Source organism: Macrotis lagotis, chromosome X (assembly GCF_037893015.1).
Source record: "Macrotis lagotis isolate mMagLag1 chromosome X, bilby.v1.9.chrom.fasta, whole genome shotgun sequence".
Taxonomy (NCBI): Eukaryota; Metazoa; Chordata; class Mammalia; order Peramelemorphia; family Peramelidae; genus Macrotis; species Macrotis lagotis.
In genome coordinates this window covers 65,691,059-65,715,564 of record NC_133666.1, presented here as the reverse complement: position 1 = coordinate 65,715,564, position 24,506 = coordinate 65,691,059, and the positions used below count along the sequence as shown (strand labels likewise).

Below are 24,506 nucleotides of genomic sequence, written 5' to 3'. Positions count from 1 at the left end.
AGTGCATACATGTGTCTGTCTGTCTAGCTACCTACCTGAAATTGTACATATGATTTCAAGAACGAGTGCATAGGAGACTCAGCATGAAGTAGACCAGGATTTGATAAGTTGCACATGTGAAACTACTTGTGACGCCCTGTCAGACTTGGCTAAAGCCATTCGCTGTCAAAAAACATAATGTACCTGGGCTTTTGTTAGGCATTTCTCAAAATCTCTACCAGAATTTTTGTCAGCCAGTTGAAAAGGGTGTGGGATAGGTAGTTAGTATACTGAGGCAAATATGGAACTTATGAACTGACCAGATCTGGAGAGCAGATGTAAATAATTCACTATCAACTCAGAAAGAGGTCTCTGTGCAGTGTCCCATGGGTCTATTTTTATCAATGATTGAGATCAAGGTTTATAATAAGTAAAGGGTGTGTTAATCTAATTTGGAGATGAAATAACAATGGCTTAAAATCCAATAATCTCTCACTCCCTTAGAATCCTGTATTGAATGTTATAAGATGAAGTTTAAAGGAGGTAAATGTAAAGCCCTGTTTTGTTCTTGTTTTTTGTTTTTTGAAATCACCTTTCAGGGATTCAAGATAATGCAAGATTTTCGTAAACCATTGTTCATATGGCTTAGATCTAGAGGTTTTAGTGATTGCAAGCTCACTATGAATCAACAGAGAAATCAGGTGGGAGCCCCAACACCCCTGCCCCCAAACAGCTGTTTATTATTCTAGGCTGCCTTAATACAGTCAAAGGACAGGAGGAGAGTGATAGCCCAACTGTATTATGCCTTGGCCACATATGAAGTGTGGAATTCAGTTCTATGTATCATATTTTAGTATGGCTCTCAATAAGCTTGAAATGGAGAATGGGTGACCAGGTTTGTGAGGATTAGAGGACATGGTAACTAGACCAAATCAAAATTAAATGGGAAGGAGAACAAAGGAAGGGCAGAAAGGAGAGTAACTATTTATATAATATTCACTATTTACCAGACACTCTGCTCAATATAATAACTTATTTGATCCTCACAAAAAATTCTAGAGGTAGGTACTATTATTATTCCCACTTTACAGAGGACGAACCTGAAGCAGGCAGAGCTTAAGTGATTTTTCCAAGGTCACAAAGTCAGCAAGTTTCTAAGATTCAATTTGGATGCAGGCCTTGCTGAAGCCAGACTAAGCAATGTCTCCAGCATCACACTTATCTGCCTTAGTGAAGATTTTTAACTTGGAGAAGAAGAGCCTTAGGAGGAAATGATTATTGTAAGTTGTCTTGTAAGAAGGGCTATCTTTTGGTAGGAGTAGGTTTGTTCCACTAGAACTCTGGGTAATGGGTAGAAGGGAAGGAGATCAAGGCTTTCCTGATTGAAGCCAACTTAAACTCACCAACTATGCACACCACCCCAAGGGAAGACTGAGACTCTGGAGGGAGACAGTTGACTTCTCCTTACTGAGATCCCTCATTGAGGACCTGGCTGACCATTTCTAGCATCCAAGGTAGTAGAAAAGGGATGTGGATTCAGCCCCAGGTTAGTGGAGATGGCTGCTGAGTGTACTCTCAATGCTAATGGGGAGTTTCTGCATCTTACTGACTATGATCAAAGGGAGCTCAAAGTACATCTTGGGGTATAATCTAACCCTCTCATTTTACAGATGAGAAGACTGAGGATTAAACTGAGTTGTCCAAGGTCATATGGAATTGGCAGAGTCCAGATTAGAATGTGGATCTTCTGTCTCCAAATCTTGTTCATTTTTTTCAAAATTAATATTTTATTTTCCCTAATACATGTAAAGACAATTTTAATATTCACTTTTTTAATAAGTTCCAAATTTTCTCCCTCTCTTCTTTTGCCTCTTCTTTCTCTGTCTTCTTCCCCTACCTAATATAGTAATTTGATATAGGTTATATATGTGCAATCATGTAAAACATAATTTCATGCTAGTTACATTGTGAAAGAAGACACAGTCTGTATCCAGATCTCTACATCTTTCTATATTACACCAGCATTCATGAAAATCCCTTCAAGTTCACAAAAGAGGAAACTCTCTTCTCGGCCTAGCTTCTAGAGTTTCTCTACCTTGCCTTGGTAATTCATTGGTCCTTCTTTATTCAGTTCAGGACTGAAGAGAATCACAGAATTTGAGATTTGAAAGAGACTTCAAGCACCATCTGGTCACTCCCTATATAAGAAGAAGATCATTAATGGACCCTTACCATGTCACCTACTATTAATGGTAGGCAACCTCCCAAATTGGTGTCATGTGAATGAGGCACTCTATCCAACATTGCCCCAAGCTCCAATGGATACCTCTCTCTCCACTCCTGTCACCTGCTCACTTGACTCCTTACTTGTTTCTGCTCCACTGGATGCTATCATGGCAGAAGAGGGAGGAAAGAAATATTCCTTTTCTCCTCCTTGCCTAAAATTACTTGAAGGCCTCTTAAGACAGTGGTCATCGAATGGAGATCTATGAGCTTTCAAACAAACTATTTTGATAAATCTTTACAAGTTTATTTCTTTTTAATCCTTTGGATTGTATATTCTACATTTTAAACCATGAGTCTGAGAAGGAATTCATGGGTTTCAACAAACTGCCTGCCAAAAGGACTGAAGATCCCCAAATGGTAGAGAGCTACTATCCTAAGAGCTGCCTCACATGACTTTTGTTTTAAAAGGTCTCCGAGAAGGTCCTTTGGCCATTCAATGGCTAGCTTCCCTATCATTCCATCAAGCTAACTTTGCAAATTTACCATTGCAGGGTGATGGATTTTTCAGCTATAGCAACTCAAGAAAATTTCAATAAAGTATGTCGATGGAAGAAGAAGCCTTGGCTGAAATTAAAACTCCTTATAAGTATTAAGTATGCACATGCATAGATGTGAATATAGAATTAAGAAAGATAGGAAGTAGTTATGAAGTTGCTGATACATTTCTACTGATGTCCATGTCATTAAATAAAACTATCAAAAAAGCAGAAAGTAAAACCTTAAGAATAAAATAAAAAGAGGGAAAATTAGTAGAATCTCAAAATTTTCAAGCATTTTCAAGTAGTCCAATGGGAGAAACAGAAGGCTAAACTCATTCTCATGGGACTAACTACATTCCAATACCACATCTCTGATTCTTGTGAACACTAGCGGCCCTTGAAATCCATCTACTGTGTTTCATACAACTTTGTCCAGGGCACTCCAGACGATGTTCAGTTTTTAGATAACACAGATTAGATGGTAAAATGGATGCTTTGTTTTGTCTCCGATTTTTGAGGTCATGAATTCTTCACATGGCAGTGTCAACTGATTTCAAAGAGAAAATAAACATCTGAATGAATAAGGGGAAAAAAAAGAATGAAGAAAACCTAAGCATTTCTTAATACTTTAATTGCAAACACCCAAGTATCTCTGTTACCTCATTATTCTTGTATTGTGGGAGTGTGAAATTCACTTAATTTTGAAGGTCCTTGATCAACACCCCTACTCAACTACATGAACAATTTTGCTTTTGTCTTAGTTCTTCTGCCCACAGAATTTCCTTGCACAATATTCCTTCATTTCCTGCATATCTTGCTCTCGAGGTGTAAGTTCCATGAAAAATTATTACCTAAAAGGTTCTCCATGAACAACATATTTAGAGTTCCTCATATGTCTTTCCATTTCTGACTCCCAGAGTCAAGTGGAAAATCTGTGGGTGCCTTCGACCATTGTAGGGAGGTACAGAAGAAGGCTTGCATTTGTGGGAAAATATAAGTTCTGTTGGGGACATGGTGAGTTTGAGATTCATATGAGATGAATTTGCCTTCTATTTAAACATGTTCAATAGGCAAATGGTGATATGGAGCTCTGGAGAGAGATGGGACCTGAACAGAAGAGATCTTCATAGAGAGCATCACTGAACCTTGGAGATTATAGAGAGAAAAGAGAAGAGGGCCTGATCATATTTGAAGAAGGGAAAATTTGATTTTGCTTAGGCTGACTTGAGTTAATTTCTTGTGAATTTATTTACATATGGTTCTTTTGATATGAAAAGAATTCAATTGTAGAAGCCCAGAGCTGCTCCCAGATGTAACCGGGGGACTGAATTTTCTGTTACCTGCTGCTTGTTATTCTCTTTGTCAGTATTTCCTTCGGTTGGTGTTCATCAAACAGCTAGACAGTGTTGAAGCATCTCACATGTCATGGCTTGGAGGAAGAGGTTGACACTGACAGAAGCTGGACGTTTTGTCCCTTCTAATAGCCTGGTGTTTTTGGAGGCATCTTTAGCCTTAGGCATTTATTTGATGACTTCCTGAAGGTGGGGAGCCATGGGGAGAGAAGAGGAAGCTCAGGGCTCAAAAAGAACTTTCTCAAAGGGATACATAGTCCAGTGGATAGTATCCTGGGCAGGAAGAACTGTGACCCTAGGCAAGTCACTACTTTCTACCTTGGACAGCTCCCTTATCTGTCCAGATGAGTTGAATTCTGTATTGGTAGAAGGTGATTCATTCTGGTAATTCCCCATATTGAGGAAACTGAAGATGTTTCATACTTAACGTAAAGAAATGCTCTTTGGAATGGAGATGAACAAAAAGAAGATGTTTAGTTTGGTGTTTAACAAATTTTATAGCTCTGCTTTCTTCAGGAAATAGAATCCTTTTTAAAGGTAAATTACCTTCTTTGCCTTGACTCTAGAAAAGAAGACTTGGGACCTTTGAGGCAACTGGAAGCTCAAAGTATTTCCTCATAGCAAACTATCTTTACAGAGAAAGAACTAAACAATAACAGTCTTTGCCTAATTTAATCACTGCTTCTGTGTTGTTTGTTGTTTTTTATTTAAAATTTGACTTGAACAAGGATGGTGAGAGGGTTGGGGAAAGGATGCCAGATGAGAAATGCCACAAGCTTAGGCAGACTTTGGGGTAGAATAATTCTGTCATTAAAAGGCTTTCTTAAGTGCTAGCCAATTGAAAAAAATCCAACATCTCTGTGACTTCTCAGATTACAAAAGACCACTATGATCTCCTGGAAAACTGCTTTAAGTAGTGGAATAAATTGGGTAATAAAATGTGTTTAACAACTATCTCCCATCCAAGATCAAATAAAGTTATAATGAAAGTACAATGATGCATAGCCTTAAAAGAAAGAAAACAAGTTGGTATCTGAAAATCAGAATTTAGTAAGATTGATGATAAAGTTTTACAATTTTAATTTATTAGAATAATGGGAGTTAAGTGTAGTGGCTAGCTAGGTGTCAGCAAGTCCCTGGCTTTTACCTGCTCCCAAGCTTTACTCCTCAGTTTATTGCTCTGATCTTGCTAGTTTTCCCATTAGGGAAATTAGGGTTTCAGTGCTTCATTTAAACTTCCACTTCAGATTGTATTTTTGTTTGGTTGTTTGTTTAAGGTGAACCCCCAGGGTGGATGAAAAATAAAAAGAGGTTCCCAAAAACAAATGGGCATCTTGTTTGGACAAGTGGTTATATTGCCACTGGGAAAAGCAATACTAAGCAGAAAAGGAGCATAGGATGATTAGAACAGAATCCAGCATTTTCTTATTACCATAACGATCGATGGAAAAACTAATGCTTAAATCTCTTTAGGACTTTCACAAAGTTTCTTTCAGAGGACTGCTAACTGGCCATTGACACTTCCTATAATGCAAAGGGAGGCTCTTTTTTATCTCCAGTAGTGTCTACCCTGCTGCTATCTAGGTGCCAGGAAAGGGGAAGAGGCCCCATATGCCAAAGGGAAAAAGAAGACAACTGGGAGGAGGCTCCATCCTAGGCACCAGCTTTTCTCTCTGGAAGGCCATGAACATTCAATTCATATGAGTGGTCAGAAAGTAAACCGCCCCCATCTGCTTCTCCATAAAGCTTATACTTTGAGAATATCTGGAAGAACTGGTCCTAGAGCAGAGATTGGCCCTTTAGTATGTTCATGTCTTTCTGGTTTAGCAGCCAATTAAATGACATTTAGTCAACACTCAGTAGAAACTTCTAAGGTTATTAGGAATCAATCCAAGGATGGCTGCACCTGCCCGAAATGTGTGCCTGTGGATGTGTTTGTTTGGGTGTGTTGGTGGGTGGGTGGTCCACCCCAACCATCCTTTGTTTCCTTGAAATGCCCACTAAGTATGTTTCACGTTTGGGAGCTGGGGGAAAGTTTTGGACAATGGAAGGCAACATTTTCTGCCTGCCCCTGTTCTTATCTATTCAACTCTAGAGTGATTGTTCCCTTTTTCCCCCCACTTCATTCAACTGTTAGGCTGTAGGCCTTGGCCAAAACAAATCTTTACTTGGTAAAACACCAATAAAGAGAAGAGGGATCATGAATTATTGTTGAGCTTTCCTTTGATTTAAAAATACACAAACTTGTATGTGTGTCTGTAACACATACACTCAGGTGTGTGTGCATGTGTGTGTGTGTGTGTGTGTGTGTGTATGCATGTATTAGAAATCTCTGCTCTTACCTGTAGAAATAGCACTAGTTGAATGAAAAGGAGAAAGAGATTTTATTATTTGTCAAGTTGTAATTCTTCTGAATTTAATCACATCCTAAACTGGGAGAATGAACTCAAACCCCAGGTTGTAAGATGAGGAAGGAGTGTGTCAACTGTTCCTGGTTTCCACTAGGTAGTACTTTGACTTGAACCTACTTCACTTTCCACTAGTTGGATTTAGTGTGAGCATAGTATTAAAGTGTGTTCCCAAATTGGAAACAGGCACAAGGCTGCAGAGGGAATTTTCTGGAGAAAAAAGTCACAGTTCTTAAGTGTTCCTTAGGTCCTTTCCTTTTTCTTTTTTTGTTCATTCTTTTTTTATCTTTTTTAAGGCAATTACGGGTTTAGTGACTTGCCCAGGCTCACACAGCTAGTAAGTGTCTAAAGACTCAGATCCTCCTGACTGTTAAGCTGGTACTCTATCCACTGTGCCACCTAGCTGCTCCTTCCTTCAGCAAAACAGGTAACCTTGGACCTTATTAGTTCTTGACAAGAGGTGAATGAAGAAGAGAGGAGTCATATGTGAATGAGTCTTCTTTCTTAGTTTCATTTCAGAGTCCCTGGCTTCCCTTGGTTCACAGTTTAGGTGCCATCTCATACATGAGACCTTTCCCATTCCCTCCAGTCAATAATTCTTTCTCCTTGTACAGATGACTTTGAATCTGGATTTCTGAATGGAAGTTGTGTCACTTCAACTGACTGTGAGCTCCCCAAGGGCAAGGTCTACTTTTTTTTTTTTTGCATCTTTCAGTTCTGATTCCTTTCATGTAGTAGGCGCTTTAGAAAAGTTTGTGGAGTTGAATTAAGTGTGAATAAATTTTGGTTTTGAGACTAGTCCTGGGTGTTCTGCTCTGTAGATCCCAGGGTATTTATTGTACACAGTTACAGAGGACCTGTACTTATTTTTAGATCAATCCCTCCCTTCTCTGGGTCTTTCTGTTCTTGACTCAACTGTTTACCCCTACTTCCATGAAGCTGTAATCTCAATGTGAGCATCTCCTCCTCCAAGAGCACAGAACCAAACTTAGCAAGGACTGCATCTCCTAGACAACTGTCACTCATGTCCTTTCCAAAGTTCTTCATCACACAGATGTCCTTTTTTTGACTCTTTTGACTTGATGTGGATACTGAGGGTCCCTATGGGCTCTCCAGTGATAATCATTTATCTCAAATAAGAGAGAGACATAATGAATTTGAGAGAGACTTCTGAATTAGTATAACAGATTGGGAGCTGGGTGTTTAAGAAATACTTCTGAATTGGAGTACGATTTAATGAAAGAACGCAGCAGGTGGTAGATGAGTTTGGGTACAATGAATACAATCCTCTGGCATGGTGGGTTTCAATACATCACTGCTACAAGGTTCTGCAATTTTTTCAGTGTAGATATCTCCTCTATCTCTGGTGATCCATCACAACCCCTTGAAGCTACAGTAAATGGTCTTTAAGAGTTATTATTGGGAGTGAGGTGGCGGTGGGAAGATTGGGAGAAGCAGACAAACAAAACCAAAAGCATCCTCTCAAAGACACTGTGGGTATATGATGAGTGTGGCTAAGTTTCTTCTCTGAACACCTACAAAGGAACTAGTACCAACCCCACATGTAAGCTTCCCAGTCCTAAGAGAACCTTCCTAACTAATCCTTCTTTTACCTATTAGGAAACTATGAAACTGAGAGGGCATAAGAGATTTGCCTTTGGTTGCTCAGACTACAAATGTCTTGGTAGAATTTTACTACAGAATTTTCCCTTCCTCCTGCATGGAATGAGCCTCCTCCATAATGTCGCCTCCTCATCTTCTAGACATCAGTGTTTCACAATTAAGGATGAGTCTATTTCCTCTATTTTCTCTATTGAGGCATTTAGTAAATGGGCTTTGAGATTTATTGTGACCCAAAATGTCACCTCCCCCTCCCCCAAGAAGAACTTGTGATAGAAAATGGAGCATTATCTCTTGGAAGCTCTAAGATGGAGTGATTATTTCTTCTCCAGTACTCTTTTCTTTAAAGGTTTCTCTAACAGAATATCTCCTGTGCTTTTGGTACCCAATTCCTTCTTATGGGTAAGAATCTGCTCTAGAATAACAGCTCGTTTTAACCCTTTCTTCATTGCTGACTAAAAGTTTCAGTAAAGGCAATGAATCTGTGAGTTTCTCTTCTTATAGGAGGAATAGTATTGGAGCCCATGCATATAGAGGAGAAGTTTCCCATCACTACACAATGCCTTTGTGTTGCATTTACAGGTTTTACAATTTACACACTTATCCATTTCCTCATCCTAGTCTGGTGCACCATAGTATGCTTCTGATACAATGGCTCATCTGTTTGTCATTTCACTGACCTTCATTAAAACATTATCTGCCATGCTTCCTCTCTCCAGTTCTTGTATTTCTTAATGACTATGTTTTCTTGAATAAGATATACCTTCCCATTAGGAAGCATAATTGATTCAAAGCAAACAATAGCTAGACTAAATCAAGTACAGATACAGGAAGTTCATATAGGAAGAGACATTTTTCATAGTCTAAATTTGATTCTCAAGATATCTGAAAGGAAGTAGATTACCCAACACCTGGAAATTTTTTATATACCTTCTTATTACCCCTGAAGGTTACTAAAATAGCAATACAATGCACCTATTTTTAATATCAGCATTCTCTAATCAAGGATGTATGACTATATGACATGGAATATCAGTCTCCAAAGAAGTAGATATAAGTCAACCGAAGACAATGAAGAGACTCACAATGGATATTGGTTGGCTGCAGCATGTTACCAGCAAAAATCTGGGCAGGGAAAGTTTTATCAAGGATATCAAAGAGATGAGTGACTGATGTATATGTCAGTGATATGTATATAGTCAGCAAGGCTTTCCTTTCATTATGATCTTTGATTTGCCTTATTCATAAATTCTACACTTAAAGTCATTTGCTCATGCCTCACACTTGTATGAAAGTGACCTGAGGTTCTTTTTAATTTTATTTTCATTTTCGGTTTCAAATTCTCTCCTTCCCTCCACCCTTCCCTCACTCATTGAAAAGGTATACATACAGCATCATGGAAAAACCTTTCCCAAATGAGGCATGTTGTGAAAAGAGAAATCAAGAAAAAAAAATTTAAAATGTATCCTTCAATCTGTACTCAAAATCTATCAGTTTCCTCTCTGGAGGCAGAGAACATTTTTATAGTGAATCTTTTGAAATTGTCATGGATCATTGCATTAATCAAAGCAGATCAGTCTTGAACAGTTGATTATCTAGCTTATCCCCAATATAGATGCTGTTTGCTCTTGGTTTTAGATGGTTATTACTTATTTTAAGAAAAGCTTCATTTTTTTCCTAAATTATTCAATGTTTTTTTAAACAGAAATGTTAAATATTTTGTCAAAAGATTTTTCTGCATGTATTGCTATAATTGTTTGATTTTTTTGTTCTTTTTGTTATTGTTCTGATCAGTTATATTTATAGTTTTCCTAACATTGTATCTGTCTAGTATAAATCATAACTAATCATATTGTATGATTTTTCTGATATGTTGCTATAATCTCCTTGGTAGGATTTTACTTTAAAAATTGTCCTCAATATGCATTTGGAGAATTTTCTTTCTCTGTTTTTGCTCTCTGTGCTTCTGGGATCAGCACCATATTTGCGTCATAGAAGGAATTTGGTAGCACTCTGTTATCTACTCTTTTTCAAAAAGCTTACATGGTATTGAATTTATTTGTTACCTGGTTTCTTGAAGCAATGTGAGCAAAGCCAAGTTCTGGAAACACTAAAGTAAAAAGGATTTTGTTGAGATCCTCCATTTGATTTAGGAGTCTGTCCTCTGAAGATCTGCCTAACTAAATTTAGAAGGACTAAAGGCTAGCTACTAGGTGATCGATTGGAGTAGAGAGGGTAGATGGCAGCATGTAAACACAATTTATTAAGTCTTAGAGTAATTGAAGTTAGAGAAATTATTATATTATTATATACAGATATATATATTATATAATATGTAACATAGTACTGAATATATATATTCAATACTATGTTACATTACATTGTATTATTGGAGGAATCACACAGTTTCAATAGAACAGCATCATTCTTTTGAAGTATTAAAATATAAAGTAAGACGATCTTGATTATAATGGCCATACAGAACCAGGGCACGGTAGTCTGAACTTTGCCCCAGGACACTGAAATTTAAGTCATCCTGACAGCATATGAACGTCTCCCATAGGTTGGAACAATTTTTCTTAGTATTTAGTGAGTAAAAATAATTAGCTAAATAGGAAGGTACCATATGGGACATTTCCTTTTTTTTGTCCTATTCCATCACTTCCTAGGTTTCACCCCAGGTAAACCCAGACCTGACCAAACCACAACTTCCTGTATGACTTTCAGTGTTTCCTCTAAAGGCAATTTGTGTCCTGAGGTTTTGTACCTTCAGACTTCTCTCCCTGCCTGCACCCCTAATGAATTTGCCATTAGGACATTGTTAGTGTGCTTGGATTACACGCTAGAACTATTGGTAATGATTCTACTGATAAACATATTTGTAATGTCAGAACTCCACAACATGACACCTGTCAGAATGTCCATTAGTCATGTTTGGCTAATATGAGCATGACCATAAGGCTGCATTGGGAACTCTGGAAGAGTTTTTGACCACCCTTCCATGATTAGATGAAAGTGTTGCTGAGTACAGCTGTATAGCTGTTTTTATGAACTTGACTTTGTTCTTTTAGTCACAGTCATATCCTTGAAACTCCTAGTGCATTTTGGGGTATGGGATAGAGTAGTAATAAAGAAAATGAGAGTGGAAAATCCCAGGAAGCATGTATTTCTAAGGGGCAATTTCCAAGGCAGGATTCATAGGAAATAACAGATTCTAGGAAAACACCAAGGTAAATTCAAGTTAAAGAACATGGTTTAAGTCATCTTGATCCTAAACGCATATATTCATAAAAATTTGGTGGTTGAAGTAGTCATGATAACAGTAGTGGCAATAATTCAGTGAGAAATGATCAGATGTAGAGATGGTCCCAGGAGGACTGTAAACTTGCATGTAAAAAAAATTTACATCTTTATTTTCTCATTCACCTCTAACTGAAATTTGGCAAGCCTTTCAACTATCTAACATCATGATTCTGAGAAGGAGAGCACAATCTTTACCAGATGACCAAAGTGGTCCAGGATGCAACAAGAGCCACTGGCATTAGTGACTGGAAGTCTAGTCTTGGAATTATGAAGACCTGTGTCTAAGCTTTATCTCTGGAACCCAATGGTTGGGTTACCCCTTGATGCCCCAAACAATTCTTGTAGAAAGACTTTTACAAACTTTTTTTGTGTCTTATGGACCTCTTTGGCATGAAATCTAGTGAAGCTTCTGGATCCCTCCCCACAGTCATGTTTATTTAAATTAAGTGAAGGAAATGCTAAATTTCACTTAGAGATTAATGAATATAAAGATGGAAGGATTTTTCCACATCTAGGTTTATGTACCCCCATGATATCTAGGTACAGATCTTTTGGGGGATCTGTAGAAGCTAGGTTAAAAACCTCTACTGTAAAATGTTATTACCCATAAGCAACTAATTTGCTACTCTGGATAATATTTCCACACCAAAATTTCAACATATTCACCAACACAAAAATCTCTGTAATCCTTTCAAAATTTGCCAAATACTTCATATGTGTGAGCTCATTTGAGCATCACCACAGTTTTCCTAGGTGGGGGGGGGGGGCTAGGAGGGCATTATCATCCCACTGTATAATAGATCCATTAGTTCACTTGATGATTTACAATGTTCACTTGCAGCTGTTTGGGACACAATTTCAAAGAGACCTTTGCTATGATTGCCAGACATAGATCTTAGCTGTGTTATTTTGTTTCCTTGTTGCCATGCAGGCTCTTTCTTTTCATTCAGTTCTGAATATTTAAAAAGCTTGATCTGTTTTGAATGGATTTGGAATTATCATAGAAACATGATGGTGCCAGCTTGGATTTAGGTACTCTTTGGCTTGAAGTCCTAGAGGGCAAGAGAAAATAGAGCATCAAGTGGGAATGCAATGATACAATTACAGCATCTGTTCAAAACTGTATATGAGGAATTATACCAAAAGATATGGTTGCCCCTTTGATTCTGCACACTCATACACATGGCATGTATACCTACATATATGCATGCATGTTAAAGTAGATTTTTCGAGTTTTGTTCAAGATGGGATGGACAGATTTCTGAAATAAAATCCCATTTTCAGGGAATTAGATCAGGGAAAATTGGACTATTGAGCCTGGTGGCAGAGCTGTGAAATGAATGGGTGTCAGCTGAAAAAAAATTTGGTCCTCTTTGTTGAGTTATTTTCAGAAAATTCATTTTATAAGGTGTTATTCCTTCTCTCAGTATCTGCTCACAGGATCCAGAGTTATTCGACTGTTATGTTGGACTGTGAATTTTTCAAAGGAGTTGTTTATCAGTATTCCACTCTAAAGAGTATTGGGAGCCAAGTTGGAAAGTATGTTAATTACTGACTACTATCGACATGTCTCATTTACAAGTTAGCAAGTGCTACGTCACTGATCCTAGGCGGCATCTTCCCTTTCTGGAGTACAAACCAGGAAAATTTAAGCTGGAGAAATGGAAAATTTTCCCTTCAAAGGGAAATAAATCTGTTTTGAAAGACAACCTTTCAATGCAGTCTGGATTCAAAAGAAGACTCTTTAGAGAAAATAGAACCCGTAAATGTCAAAAGCACCTGTAGAGTGTCTGAGAATATGCCTACTTTTTGACAATAGCATTGATAAGTTGAATGTTTAAAAACAAACACCCCCTCATTTTATTTTATTATAGAAAAAGGTTGTGAGACTTTTATCCATTCTATTTCTAGATTTTTATTTCAAAAAACTGGCCCATTTCATATCTCCATTTGCCAGTGCCAAATAGAATATTGTGGAATGCTTTCCATTTGTGGGGTGGCTAATTAATAATGAATATTTGGTATTGTTGGTCCTTCATTCTTGCAGAAGACTGTGATATCAGAGAGGCGATGCCTTGACAAGCACATGAATTAGATTTAAGTGAGGGGTGCTATCCTAAGTCACCAGCCTCACTTTCTCCTCTACAGCCATCTGATTCCAGGGGTTAGATATGGATCAGGATGACTGGAGATGGCCCTGGATGGATTTTTTTTGTAGTGAGGAGGTAAATTTGCCAATGGATTTGTGATCTCACAGGATGTGCATATTCTGTCCATCATTGCAGATTGTAACTCATCCATGCTTGAATGATTCTAAGCTATGTGTTCCTAAAAGCTTGTCACAGGTCTACCGCATGTCCTGGAGACCTTGTGCCCACTGTCTGTTGAGATCAAAAAGATACTTTTATCAGGCCCAGACTACCTTAATGTTGGCCCTTACTTTCACCATGTGACCTATTCATCTGCTTCTTGTATCATAAATCTAGATTATTTAGTATTCCCAACATATGAACTCCAAAGGATTTCTTATTTGTCAAATTTAAGAATTTGTGAGGCGGTATGGCTTTGAAGAGAGTTGGTCTTGAAAGCAGGAAGGCAGCTGACACAGAAATAACTGTGTGAAATGGGGAAAACATTGAAACCCCTCCTTACCATCAGGACAATTCTCTAAGACTCACAGGATTTAGAAATAGAGGAACAAAGCAAGTTTCTACAATAGGAGCTCTCTATGCAAATGGAATCAGGACCAAAACCAAAACACAACAGCAACAACAACATAGCCTCATAACATCTTATGTTACCAATCTATTATTTCTTCATACACATAGAAGATCCATATTTCTGCATATATAGATATAGATGTAATTATAAATTCTCTGTGATCTGAAAGCAAATAATCCTGGTGTTGGATAATAATGCGGAAGGAATCAGATATGGCAGACAAGGATAGTGTCTTTTAAAAAACAATTTAAAATTTTTTTAAAATGTCGATAACAGCAATTGCTTTTCTCTAGACTAGGAAAAGATAAAGGCTATTGTCACAGTTAGTTAAATAAAGGTGATGCAGAAATTGCAAATAAGATGTTTGTCTTCCAGGGCTTTCTGGTAGCAGTGTTTAATAATAAATGTGCATTTTCTACAGGGGTTTATACCAATAAGGCATAATGAGACAAAATGGTCATGTAAACCCCCAAAGAAGAAGAAAAGACATGTATAATTTAAAGCATTTCTATTTTGTAATTTTGCCCACAAACCTCATAAAAATTTTTATCATATCTTTTCTGAGAGAATGCAATCATAGCCACAGAGAATATTCTGAATGTGGTGTTCTTGTATGGGCCTTAAAACTGTTAAATGATTAACAGATTTTAAAATATCTCTATATGGTACATATAGTCTGTCATCTTCCAGAAATCTTTTTCATCACGCATATGCCATTAGTGGATTTCTAAATTACTCATCTATTACTTATAGTTTTGGGGAATTGTCGGAGTCCCATAAAGATCAAATAATTTGCCCATGGCTGCTCAACTAGGAAGTGTCACAGATAGGACTTGAATTCACAACTCTAGGGTCCATGTTCCACTCATTGTCCACTGTGCCCTCTTGGCTCCCAGAAAGAGAATAGAAACCGGACAGATCTAGAATGTTAAATTCCACATGAAAATGCCTAGTTTGGGGTAACTAGGTGGCACAGAAGGACCTGAGTTCAAATCCGACCTCAGACACTTAATAATTGTCTAGCTGTATGACCTTAGACAAGTTACCTAACCCTATTACCTTAAATAAATACATTTTTTAAAAAATGAAATTGTCTATTAAACTTATTTTTAATGTGGGAGATTTTTTCCCCATAACCAATATCAAGGTAGCTTAAGCTCTGGGTTCTCATCTTAGTCCGCATTCCTACCTGTGTCACCTCAAGTGTAGCCCTATCCTCTTTCTAGGCATCAACTCTAAAGTGATGGCATTCTCTTTGGTCCTCTCCAATTCAGTTCACCAAGAATTTTTCCCCCCAAATTTATTATTTACTAATTTTATTTATTCTTTTCTTTTCAAATTTTGAATTCTAAATTCTAAATTCTCATCTTCCCTCCTGCCCCTCCCTTACCCATTGTTTTTTAAAACCAACGAATATGATAACACCTATACTTAGAAAGTCATGCAAAAATTTTCATATTAGCCATGTTACAAAAAAAGAAAATGAGATAATTATACTTTAATTTGTACTCAGTGTTCATCAGTTTTCTCTGTGGAGTTGGATAATATTTTTTCATCAGGACTTCTTTGGAACTAAAAGGAAAAGAATTCACCAAGAATTTCTTTAGCAATTACAAAGGATGTATAAGGTTTTGTGGCTAGGCAGCAAGGAAAAAGAGATAACATCTCTTATACTTTATTTTTCTCCCTTAAGCATATGCTTTCTCTCTTATCACATTCAACTTAGATCATTGTATACCATGGAAACAATATAAAGGTGAGAGATGAACTGCTTTGGAATAGAGAGCAGTTGGCAATGTGGCATGACTGGATTAGAGTACAGGGGAAGGAATAACATGAAAGATGATCTTTTAGGATCTTTCCAACTCAAAAATTAATAGAATGCTGTTTATGCTCTCAAGTTTCCTATTTATAATCTGGATATGTTATAAATTATAAACTTGATACCACTGAAGAAGGGCTTGATTTGGATTCAATGGGTCCTGAGTTCACATCCCAGCTCTACCACTCATTACCTTGCATTAATTTGAACTCTCTTGATTAAGTAAACTCTTGAATTCAGGTGCCCTATATGCAAAATGAAGGGATCAAAATAGATGATCTCTCACATCTCTTTTCAACTCTTAGTCTATGATTACATGATATGATGCTCATATTTGGAATCACTCATGATTATGACTTAACCAAATAGAAAAGAAGAGGGGAAGGGAAGGGGAAAAAGGATTTTGACTACAGGGATAAGGAGGATTTTGGTCCTTTTATATTCTCACACAAATATTGAGATCCATATGTGCATATGATAATAGTTTGAGGACTGACAACAGACTTAGAGTGGTTTGTGAGGTATGGAGGTGGTAGTAGGGTGGCAGGATTGACTAGACTTGGGAAGTGTAAGGATAATAAACACTCTGGTCACATAGGTGAAGGAAGAACTGACTATGTAAACATCATCCCTGAACTTCCTCTAATTCCTGATTTTTTTTAGTCTGAGTTTATTTACTTTAAATATGTTATTACCATAGTCATGGTCAGTTAAGTATTGCAGTTGATTGAGTGCCAGATCTGTAGTCAGGAAGACCTGAGTTCAAATCTAGCCTCAGTTACCTACTAACTGTGTGACCCTGGGAAAATTGTTGAACCTTGCTTTCCTTGGTTTCTTATCTGTTAAACGAACTGGAGAAGGAAATGGCAAACCATGCCAGCATCTTTGCCAAGAAAACCCCTAATAGGGTCAGACATGACTGAAAAATGACTGAACAACCACAAAGCACCATAGCCCAAAGGAGACAAGAGAAGCAAGATGTTAATACTATTAGCAAAAGGTGTCTTTTCGAGGCCAGATGAATCAGGCAATGAGGTTATCTATTTGGGAATTCTGTCATTTATTGGATTTAAGTTAAATTAGTGTTGAGTCATGAGACTGGTTAGGGTAGGAAAGACATCTAGCTGCTGAGATACCAGGCCAGCCAGTCATTGAAAGGATAAAGGGCTGAGACAAGAACCAACTCATAGAGTAGGGCCTTGGAACAGGACAACCTTGGGTCCAGTCACAGGCATTTAGGTAATATGGCAGGTATCCTGGTTACTGGGGAGTTAGACCATTCTGCCTTCTCCTTGTATCCGAGGATTGGGTCCTAAGGTTTTATATTTGTAAGAAATTTTGTTTTCAGACAGACAGTTCTAGAAACTCATTTTAAGGGTTCCATCTGGGATGGAGATAGAGCTAACCAAAAAAGAGAAGTAGCTAGTAACTGCTGTGAAAAGCAGTAGATTTCTCTCTCCCTGGAGGGGATTCAAGGAAAAGGTGAAGTGGACAAAGTTGTGAGGAGTTAGTTTGTTTTATTTTTTTTTTGCCAGGCAGGAGTTGGGTGAGAAACCTACTACATTCTCTCCCAGTTAAGGAGATCTTTGACCCTGTGAAAAAGTCTGGACAATAAAGCAAGTTCTCTGGATAATGAGCCAATGAGCAGCTTCCAAAGAGTCAGGATTGGGTCTAGAACCTGTAACTATATAAGATTACTGCAAGAAATCCAGCAGCCAAACATAGATGAAAGACAGGAGAAGTGAGAGCTTAGGCAGGACCAGAGCTATATGCGTCTGAAAGATTTCTCTAATTTTAGGAATTAAGATTTTAGGGGAATCTTTCTGATAGTAATGTTTCTTTCCTTCAATGTAAATGTCCTTGTGGGCAAGGAAAACCAAAAATAGTGAATATTTGTTATCACTTGAGCTCAATTAAATAAGAATTCATTAACTTCCCCCTGCCACATACACACTTGACTTAATACCGTGGTCATATAGAGAGAGGCCTCTTTATCTTTTAGTAAATGGCAAAGAATCTTGGCAGTAGGTATAATAACCTCTTTTCTTTATTTCTTCTTTTTTTTCCATCAGGTACCTAGGACTCCAAGTTTGGTTCAGGGGACCAAACTACACTCTCCTTGCCCTATCACTTCTTTCAGGTAGTATCCTATGTTCTCAATATTTCTTGATACCCCATCTTTCCCTCTCCTGTACTCCATTATGTCAATTATCTGTTTACAAGACTCTAACTGAAGTTGCTATGCTAATTTGAACTTAGATATTTTTAGGAATTTATATGTTTGACGATTTTTGATAATAGATGAAAGTGTCACCTTTTCAAGGTAACAAGTGTCTCAGCTTGGGCCTTCGGTTTCTTACTCCAAAGTAATGATTAATGCTAGAATTTCAGCCAAGTCCATTGGCAGGGGAGGGAGGGGGGTAGAAATTTTGAGTGAGAAGTGCCTTTCAGTTCTAGGCATATTTTACTTCATAATGGATTTCTTTCACACCTCTGTAACACTGCCCCTTAGAATCAAAGTTGAAGATCCAGGAAGAAGCAATTTGAATGGTATGATAATCACCTGGTCTTGACACAGTCTTTAGGGAGATGATCTGGAGTCCATTGGAATATTTGAAGAGAATCTCTTCTTCCAGTGCCTTTTCTTACCCAGCTGCCTTGACTGGAAATCATTGTCCAATCACACCAGAACAGAAGCTGACACTGGTTTCCTCTCAAGGAAAAATGGGACCAATAATGATAACTTAAATTTATGTTGGACCATTTTTCTCCAGAGATCCAAAAATCTTTTCAATGGAAAGAAGGGGCTGGTGATCATGACAATATGATAAGTTATTTTGGCACCCCGGGAGTATAACTTTGGCTGATATGCAGGTGTCAGAACAACACAGCTTTATGGCGGGCACTAATGGAAGGAACATGATGGATGCCCTTGAACAGAATGTAAGGAGGAGAGAAGAGGGAGAGCCTAGGGACAGATGGTGCTGATTTATTACTGGGAAATGTCAGAGGGTAAGTGTTCTCTGCATATTGAGTTAGAGGTAATACAGAGGTAATGTTTGAAATAATTGTGTTGGCCTTGATATTTTGATACTGCATCTGAATCAGTCATCTCACTTCTGAACCAAAATTATTGACAAATGAGATAACTAGAGTCTGACAGACTCTTTTCTTTGAAGCTATTGGTGGAGAACAGAAGTTCTGAGGCTATCATTCAGGAATGCTTTTTTTTTTAAATTAACCCTGGTTTCCCTCTCCATCCCACCCCACCCCATGTTATCAGCTTCATTTTCTTGCTTTCTCATAATGTGATTTGAAGTGGGATAACCAAAGCCAATTGTAGCTGATTCTTTTTAGTTTAACAAAGACATTATATCTAAGAGAAATGAGCAAATACACATTATCCATAGGCCATGGGTTTTCCTTTGGCTCCTTCCTCAGTTATTAGCAGAAGATTTTTCTGACCTACATCTTGTGTGAATGCTGTATAGTAGTAACATGTCTTATAAACTGTCCAGCGGAGTGTTCAACCATGGCAAGTCTTTGTGACACATGTAATTATTACAATCATAATCATTGTAGTACACAGAAATGTCATAATTAATTTATTCCCTGGAAAGGACCATTAAATGCCTAGATTAAGTTGTGTGAAACACAACTATAGTTGCAATAGGGAGCCTACCTTCTAGCAACTTTTGAATTTAATTTTTCTTACCGACTAATTTCTAAGTTTTATTGTTTCTGTGATGCTAAAGAATAATAAGTTATTTTAACATCATTTAATTCTACATGCTCCATCCCAGTCAAACTACCAAATAACTACTTTACCAAGCTAGAAAAAATAGTAACAAAATTCACCTGGAGCAACAAAAGGGTTAGAACAGCAAGGGAACTGATGAAAAAAAAAATGTAAAGGAAGGTGGCCTAGCTCTAGCAGATCTAAAATTATCCTATAAAGCAGTCATCAAAACTGCTTGGTACTGGTTAAGAAATCAAGTCATGGATTAGTGGATTTGGATAAGTTTAAAAGAATAGTAAATTTTCAATCTGCGACTTGACAAACCCAAAGATATCACCTTCTGAGATAAAAACTCACTATTTGATAAAAATTGTTGGGAAAACCGGAAAATAGTATGGCAAAATCTAGGCATGGACCCACATCTCACAGCCTTTACCAAAATAAGGTCAAAATGGGTACAGGATTTAGACATAAAGGGCAACACATAGAGATAAATTAATAGACCAAAAATACTCTATGTATCTGATCTATGGAAAAGGGATAAATTTATGACCACAAAAGATTAGAGCAGATTATAAACTGCAAAATGAATGATTTTTGACTATATTAAATTAGAAAGGTTTTACTCTAATAAAATCAATGCCGCCAAAATTAAAAGGAAAGCAGAAAACCTGGGAAACAATCATCACAACCAGGAGTTTGGATAAAGTCTCATTTCTAAAATACATAGAGAATTGCATCAAATTTATAAGATTACAAGTCATTCCCCAATTGATAAATGGTCAAAGGATATGAAAAGACAGTTTTCAAATGAAGAAATTAAAGCTATATATAATCATATGAAAAAATGCTCCAAATCACTATTGATTAGAGAAATGCAAATTAATACAACGAGGTATCATCTCACACCTATTAGATTAGCCAAGATGAGAAAAAAGAAAGATGATCAATGTTGGAGAGGTTGTGGGAGGATTGGGACATAGATGCATTGTTGGTGAAGTTGTGAACAAATCCAACTTTTCTGGAGTGCAATATGGGCCAATGCCCAAAGAGCAATGAAACCCTTTGACCCAGCAATTCCAATTCTGGATCTATATCCAGAAGAAATTACAAAAAAAATGGGAAAAGTCCTACATATTCCAAAATATTCATAGCAGCTCTTTTTGTAGTGGCAAAGAATTGAAAATTGAGGGGATGCCCATCAATTGGGGAATGGCTAAACTAGTTATGGTATGTGAATACTATGGAAGACTATTTTTCTATAAGAAACTGTCAGTGGTAGAACTCTTGAGAAGCTTGGAATGACTTACACAATCTGATGCTGAATGAAGGGAATAGAACCAAAAGAATAATGTACACATCAACAACATTGTTAGATGAACAACCTTGATGGAAGCAGCTCCTCTTGGCAGTCCAGAGAGCTAAGACAACTGTATTTGACTGGTTATGGTTATCCCCAACAAGAGGAAGAAAAACAAAAGAGAACAAAACACACAGAAAAAAAACCACAACCCTTCCGAATCTGATGAACATATTATAAAAATGATCTCTTATGCATCTTTCCATTAATACTAATTCCTCATGCCAAAAATGACTAATTTGTAAAAAATGTTTAACAAATTTTGTAACTTGGAAATAAGCATGTATATATATATATGATGAAAATAACTAATTTTATAATAATAAATCTGACATGCTTCGGTAAAATCTTTGCTACCACATTCTAGTTATGGTCCTATATAACAGTGACTTCAAATACTAGTCAATGATTTGCATTTGGGAAACAGTAACTTAATTATCTGCATCCTTTAGGACAGAATTCAGGATTTTCCTTTACATAGTGAATGAGGTCCATGTTTTTTGAATCACATTTAAAATGACATGCTCAAGTTCCTAAGCATCTTACTGGCGTAGTCAAGTTTGGAAATTATGTTTTCCCTCTTCCATGAGTGGATATAGCTAACAATGTGCACTGGGTTATTCTATTCATCCAATCATTGCTATTGATACCTTTCTCTGATATTTCCAATTCTCACAAAGGGAGAAGATGGGATAGGCCTCATCTACTACATAGAACAGTAGGCCCAGTTTCTAGAGATTTCAAGTCTTATTTTGGATGCTTCATTGCTTAACTGTGAGGCCAGGCAAATAATTGTATGTTCTGATGCACTCATTTCTTCACCTCTAAAATGGGAAAATTTCTCATAAGGGAAAAAGGAAGGAAGTTTACCCAGATCTCAGAAAAAAATAACATTTTTAGAAACATAGAATGATCCAGGATGTATGCTCATCATCCAGGGAGTGACCTTGCTAAGTGAGGTTGGGGAGACTCATGACTAGGCTGATTGCAGGGATTTTAGATTGAGTTTTGGTTTAGTTTTGCTACAAGAACACTGGAGGAGCATCTACCAAGTCAAAGAGCAATTGTGAGCTGCCTTCCTGAAAACATCTACATTGACAAAGACATGAATCCTTCAAGTATTGTACTATAATTATCTGGTGTACAGGCTTGTGAATATTGTGTGGGGATAGAAATAAGTCCCAGAACTATGGTATTATTAGCTAATATAGGAAAGTTTCAGGTTAAGAAACTTTCTCTTTTAATGAAGGTCAGTACCTTTTCTATTATATGCATCTTTTGCTAAGTAATTGTGAATATATTTTGGCTAAAAACAAAGAAAGGGTATTCTAAAATAGCAGAAAGGACAGTGGAATCAGACAGAAAACTAGCTAGAACTCTAACTCAGCTTTGGACTGGTTATGGATTAATTGTAACCTTTTTCCTTCTCACTTTCCTTATCAGTAAAATGGGTATAATAATATATGTACTCACTACTTCATGAAGCTAACTTGAGTTGTGTGCTTTTCAGAATCTGAAAGCATTCTATATATGAATTGTTGCTATAATAAAGCAATTCTCAAAGGGAGAAAAGACAATCAGAAAATACATTGTGCTTCTGTGGGAACTTCTGTTCCCTAGGATATTAGAGATTTTGCTTTGATTACAGCACCTTAATAAACAAATGTTATTCTAATTTCAGAAAGATTCTTGAATTTCACATTTGGTCTTTTTAACTAGTAAGGCAGCCTAATCAAAGATGTGCATGTGGTAATACCCACAATGAAAGGCAAATGTCACTGCTACAGCCTATTTATACCCACTATAATATTTCTATGGAGCTTTGCCTGGCCCACCATTTTGATCTTTCAGAGACTGAGATGGTTTATGATTTGTAGCCAAATAACCCCCTTGGAAGGATATTGCTTTTTTAAAAAAAAGTGGGAGCCTGGGGGTCATTGAATCCACCAGCCACTTTCCAGATACAGTACATCTCATTCAAGTTATGAATCTTATTATATATGTTTTATAAATCCTACACTGGGACAGAATCCCACTGCCTTTCTCTTTGCATCCACTGAACCTGACTGTTTATCAGAACATTGTGCTTAATTCTACAAAGGTGGTATTTGCAAAGCACAGGCTTTGGGGTAACATCAGTGGCACAGTATGAAGATGCAACCTCATCAGAAAGTCTTGCTCCCAGACAGCCCCCTGATCAGTTTTTACAATGCTCCACTTTGAAACAGGCTTCCTTTTTAATTAAATGACCTAAAAGAGACAAACAACCTGCTAGGGCCTTAGTATTACCAAGGCCCCAGAATATTTATTTTGACTGGCAAGCCCTATCAGTGAGTGCCACATGTATACGCTTTAACAGTTGTCTGGTCAGTCCCAAATCTCTTAGACATGGCCCTGGAATCAAACCCTTGTTAAAAACGTGTAGAATTCTTAAACAGATAAGTCATATAGAGAGGAGGAAAATGGCCTCAAGATTACTAGGCTAAAAAATGAAAGAGCTGAGCTAGTCAAGGCTGTTTCCCTCCCACCCCCATCTTCTTACCTATTGCTGACTTGCTTATAATGTTCCCTCCCTGTTTCTTTTTTTCTTTCCTTTTTTAAAACCACTTGTTTAAATGAAAATGCTGATAGGACCACAAATTCCCATAAAACCTGCAGTCAAATCATGAGTACCTTCTCATTCTGTTAGAAAGTGGAAAAGTGGTGGTTGAATGCAGCCCATTTAAGTGACTGTGGATTTCTGAAACCAACATTTAGAGCAATGGAATCCTCAATTAGAGACAAAGGTTGAGGGTGAGGAGGAAAGGTTTATTTCCCAAGATACCAGCACAATCCTAGAACTCTTCTATTTATTTCCAAATGCAAATGTGCTCATCTTTTTGGAGCCCCCAAAGAGCCAATGCACCATATTGTCTAATGGTTGGAAAAGAGCTGTGAGCACAAGGACAGGAATCATAACTGCGTCTGTTAGGCCCAAATGGGACACACACAGTAGCAGGGACAGGCTTGCTGAGTGCTCACTTTTTCCCTAGTGCTATGCTTGAAACCGTGGGCTAGCACTACCATTGCTTTGATTGCTGATGCAGCATCCTCCAGGCTTCAAAAAGCTATTTGTAGTTCAAATGAGGTAAAAATGAGGGAGACTCATTCTCTCAGATCAGGGAAACTCCATGTGAGTTTTACATTTCCAAATAGTGGCATTACCAGAAGCCAAGAGGTCTGACTGTTGGAAGGGAATTGCAAGGTGAATTGTAAAATATGATATAGAATCAAGGGAAAAAGTAAGGGTAAATGTATTGCATTTGGAATCAAGGACCCTGCTGCTAGCTAATTGTATGACCTCAAGTCAAATGATCTTTCTGGATCTCATTCCCCTCTTTTATAGATGAGAATTGTGTCCCATATCCCTACTTCAATAATTAGAGAGATCACACTAC

At 37.4% G+C, this 24,506-nt stretch overlaps 1 long non-coding RNA gene across 1 annotated transcript in view; it reads left to right on the top strand.

Moving 5' to 3' along the window:
- The window catches only part of LOC141500754 (uncharacterized), a 117,698-nt gene that overhangs the window by 45,682 nt on the left and 47,510 nt on the right, over positions 1-24,506 (top strand). The window contains exon 2 of the long non-coding RNA XR_012472024.1: positions 18,043-18,110. This is a non-coding gene — a long non-coding RNA (uncharacterized LOC141500754). The remainder of the gene's footprint in view (positions 1-18,042; positions 18,111-24,506) is intronic.